Raw genomic sequence first — 5264 nt, 5'->3', positions numbered from 1 at the left:
GGTGTCAAACATCGCGAATATCTCAAGGATCATCATATATGTTCCTGATATATTATAGTTCATCACGAAGCTCTAGCAGCTTGGTGGTAATGACTTCGGAGAAACATCACTATCTCATTTGGAAGATCAACTCCCACTCGATTCAAATGATTGTTGTACTCAGACAATCTGAGCACAAGCTCAACAATTGAGCTTTTCTCCTTAGTTTGCAGGCTAAGAAAATCGTCGGAGGTCTTATACCTTTTGACGTGGGCACGAGCCTGAAATCCCAATTTCAGCCCTCAAAACATCTCATATGTTTTGCGACGTTTCAAAACCGTCTTCGGTGCCTCAATTCTAAACCGTTTAACTGAACTATCACGTAGTTATCAAAATGTGTATGTCAGATGTTCGCAACATCCACAGACGACGTTCGAGGTTCAGCACACTGAGCGGTGCATTAAGGACATAAGCCTTCTATGAAGCAATGAGGACAATCCTCATTTTACGGACCTAGTCCGCATAATTGCTACTATCAACTTTCAACTAAATTTTCTCTAGGAACATAATTAAACAGTAGAACTGAAGCGCGAGCTACGACATAATTTGCAAAATCCTTTTGACTATGTTCAGGATAATTAAGTTCATCTTATGAACTCCCACTCAGATAGACATGCCTCTAGTCATCTAAGTGATTACATGATCCGAGTCAACTAGGTCGTGTCCGATCATCACGTGAGACGGACTAGCCAACGTCGGTGAACATCTTCATGTTGATCGTATCTACCATACGACTCATGCTCGACCTTTCGGTCTTCTGTGTTCCGAGGCCATGTCTATGCACATGCTAGGCTCGTCAAGTTAACCCTAAGTGTTTTGCATGTGTAAAACTGTCTTACACCCGTTGTATGTGAACGTAAGGATCTATCACACCCGATCATCACGTGGTGCTTCGAAACGACGAACTGTAGCAACGGTGCACAGTTAGGGGAGAACACTTCTTGAAATTTTAATGAGGGATCATCTTATTTACTACCGTCATTCTAAGCAAATAAGATGTATAAACATGATAAACATCACATGCAATCAAATAATAGTGACATGATATGGCCAATATCATATAGCTCCTTTGATCTCCATCTTGGGGCTCCATGATCATCTATTACAAGAACATGATCAATCTCATACATCACATATATCATTCATCACATCCTTTTGGCCATATCACATCACATAGCATACCCTGCAAAAACAAGCTAGACGTCCTCTAATTGTTGTTTGCATGTTTTACGTGGCTGCTATGGGTTTCTAGCAAGAATGTTTCTTACCTACGCAAAACCACAACGTGATATGCCAATTGCTATTTACCCTTCATAAGGACCCTTTTCATCGAATCCGATCCGACTAAAGTAGGAGAGACAGACACCCGCTAGCCACCTTATGCAACTAGTGCATATCAGTCGGTGGAACCAGTCTCACGTAAGAGTACGTGTAAGGTCGGTCCGGTCCGCTTCATCCCACGATGCCGCCGAATCAAGATAAGACTAGTAACGGCAAGCATATTGAACAAAATCAACGCCCACAACTACTTTGTGTTCTACTCGTGCATAGAAACTACGCATAGACCTAGCTCATGATGCCACTGTTGGGGAACGTAGCATAAATTCAAAATTTTCCTACGTGTCACCAAGATCTATCTGTGGAGTCATTTAGCAATGAGGGAGGAGTGGATCTACATACCCTTGTAGATCACGCGCAGAAGCGTTCAAGAGAACGGGGTTGATGGAGTCATACTCGTCGTGATCCAAATCACCGATGATCCTAGCGCCGTACGGACGGCACCTCCGCGTTCAACACACGTACGGAGCGGAGACGTCTCTCACGCCTTGATCCAGCAAGGAGGAGGGAGAGGTTGATGGAGATCCAACAGCACGATGGCGTGGTGGAAGTAGCGGGATTCCAACAGGGCTTCGCTAAGCGCTGCGGGAGGAGGGAGATGTGTCACGGGAGGGAGAGGGAGGCGCCAGGCCTTAGGTATGGTTGCTCCTCCTTTTCCCCACTATATATAGGGCCAAGGGAGAGGGGGGAGGCGCAGCCCTTGCCCCTTCCTCCAAGGAAGGGTGCGGCCAAGGGGGGGAGGAGTCCATCCTCCCCAAGGCACCTCGGAGGTGCCTTCCCCCTTTAGGACTCTCCCCTTTTTTCTCTCTCTTGGCGCATGGGCCTCTTGGGGCTGGTGCCCTTGGCCCATATAGGCCAAGGCACACCCCCTACAGCCCATGTGGCCCCCGGGGCAGGTGGCCCCACCCGGTGGACCCCCGGGACCCTTCCGGTGGTCCCGGTACAATACCGGTGACCCCGAAACTTGTCCCGATGGCCGAAATAGCACTTCCTATATATAATTCTTTACCTCCGGACCATTCCGGAACTCCTCGTGACGTACGGGATCTCATCCGGGACTCCGAACAACTTTCGGGTTACCGCATACTAATATCTTTATAACCCTAGCGTCACCGAACCTTAAGTGTGTAGACCCTACGGGTTCGGGAGACATGCAGACATGACCGAGACGTTCTCCGGTCAATAACCAACAGCGGGATCTGGATACCCATGTTGGCTCCCACATGTTCCACGATGATCTCATCGGATGAACCACGATGTCATGGACTTAATCAATCCCGTATACAATTCCCTTTGTCTAGCGGTATTATACTTGCCCGAGATTCGATCGTCGGTATACCGATACCTTGTTCAATCTAGTTACCGGCAAGTCTCTTTACTCGTTCCGTAACACATCATCCCGTGATCAACTCCTTGATCACATTGTGCACATTATGATGATGTCCTACCGAGTGGGCCCAGAGATACCTCTCCGTTTACACGGAGTGACAAATCCCAGTCTCGATTCGTGCCAACCCAACAGACACTTTCAGAGATACTTGTAGTGCACCTTTATAGTCACCCAGTTACGTTGTGACGTTTGGTACACCCAAAGCATTCCTACGGTATCCGGGAGTTGCACAATCTCATGGTCTAAGGAAATGATACTTGACATTAGAAAAGCTTTAGCATACGAACTACACGATCTTTGTGCTAGGCTTAGGATTGGGTCTTGTCCATCACATCATTCTCCTAATGATGTGATCCCGTTATCAATGACATCCAATGTCCATGGTCAGGAAACCGTAACCATCTATTGATCAACGAGCTAGTCAACTAGAGGCTTACTAGGGACATGGTGTTGTCTATGTATCCACACATGTATCTGAGTTTCCTATCAATACAATTATAGCATGGATAATAAACGATTATCATGAACAAGGAAATATAATAATAACTAATTTATTATTGCTTCTAGGGCATATTTCCAACACTTGATCCTATCTTGCAAGTCTATTGTCACCTACTATGTGTTGTGATCCGGCAACCCCAAAGTGATAGTAATCGGGACCACTCCCGGTGATGACCATAGTTTGAGGAATTCATTTATTCACTATGTGCTAATGCTTTGTTCCGGTTCTCTATTAAAAGGAGGCCTTAATATCCCTTAGTTTCCAATAGGACCTCGCTGCCACGGGAGGATAGGACAAAAGATGTCATGCAAGTTCTTTTCCATAAGCACGTATGACTATATACAGAATACATGCCTACATTATATTGATGAATCGAAGCTAGTTCTGTGTCACCCTATGTTATGACTGTTACATGATGAACCGCATCCGGCATAATTATCCATCACTGATCCGGTGCCTACGAGTTTTCCATATACTGGTTCTCGCTTATTTACTTTCCCGCTGCTACTGTTACAATCACTACAAAATACCAAAAACATTACTTTTGCTGTCTTTACTTTTGTTGCCGCTACCACCACTATCATATTACTTTGCTACTAAACACTTTGCTGCAGATACTAAGTTTCCAGGTGTGGTTGAATTGACAACTCAGCTGCTAATACTTGAGAATATTCTTTGGCTCCCCTTGTGTCGAATCAATAAATTTGGGTTGAATACTCTACCCTCGAAAGCTGTTGTGATACTTGTGGGTTATCATGTAGTAACATAACTACATCTTGAAGAATTTTAATTTTTGAAGTTTTTATCATTTTCTTTTGTATTTTTCAAAACTGAAATGGCGATACACGCCAGGGAGGGTACAGTTTGAAAATTGCCCTATAGTGCAGGTTTGTGTCTCCAACCGGGACTATAGGTTAAGACCCCTTTAGTGCCGGTTTATGACACAAACCGGGACTATAGGTTAGACCTTTAGTGCCGGTTTGTGTCACAAACCGGCACTAAAGGGGCTTGTGGGGCCCCGGCCTGCCACGACCCCTTTAGTACCGGTTCGTGGCATGATCCGGTACTAAAGGTTCAACACGAACCGCCACTAAAGGCCCACCATGTGGCGCGAGCCCGCATCGTGGTAAATGTTTTTTTTGATTTTTTTTGAAATTTTTGGAAAAAAAGTTTGATTTTTTTATTTTCAATTTTTTGAATTATTTGATGATTTAATCTCTAATCACCCCTCATAACTGCTCAATTGTGGATCACTCATTCCAAATCGTCTAACTTCCTGGTCGTTTAGTCTCTAATCACCCCTCATAACTGCTCAAGTCTGGATCACTCATTCCAAATCGTCTAACTTCCCGGTCGGTCACCCACCCTCTCACTACTCCAGCCTGAGCACGCTTAACTTTCAAGCTCTATTCCCCCTAGTTTCCAAGTCTGCACTTGTTGTTTTCCTGACAATAGTAAGTTGTCAATCCTATTAACCCTCAGGAGTTTAGCTTGAGCATTAGGTCACACATTTCACCGTTTGAGTATGAAACTATTATTCTAAAAAACAATAATTATTTAGTAACACTAATATTTCTTGAATAAGTAATTTCAACATAGTTTGACCACGGTTTAACCAGATTTGACCAAAATTCAAAAAACTGAAATAATTATTTAGTAACACTAATATTTATTGAATAGGTAGTTTGACCATAGTTTGACCAAAATTCAAAAAAGAACCGAAATTTGAGCATATCTTTTTTTCCTTTTAGAATTTGAGGTTTCTAAAAATTTGCAAAACGGCCTATGGCCATCAAAATAGGATGCGGATTTTTGTGCTAAACATTTTGATATATTATACTTTTTTCCTACATCGTATGCAAAATATATAGTCGTTTTACTTTTTCATCACACTTTTTTGCAAAACATGTCCAAATTTAAGTTTTTAAATTTTCCTAACAAGCAGATGTAGTAACATAACTACATCTTGAAGAATTTTAATTTTTGAATTTTTTA

Source organism: Triticum dicoccoides, chromosome 1A (genome assembly GCF_002162155.2).
Source record: "Triticum dicoccoides isolate Atlit2015 ecotype Zavitan chromosome 1A, WEW_v2.0, whole genome shotgun sequence".
Classification (NCBI taxonomy): domain Eukaryota; kingdom Viridiplantae; phylum Streptophyta; class Magnoliopsida; order Poales; family Poaceae; genus Triticum; species Triticum dicoccoides.
The sequence above is the reverse complement of the archived record's forward strand: the minus strand, read 5'-3'. Positions refer to the sequence as shown.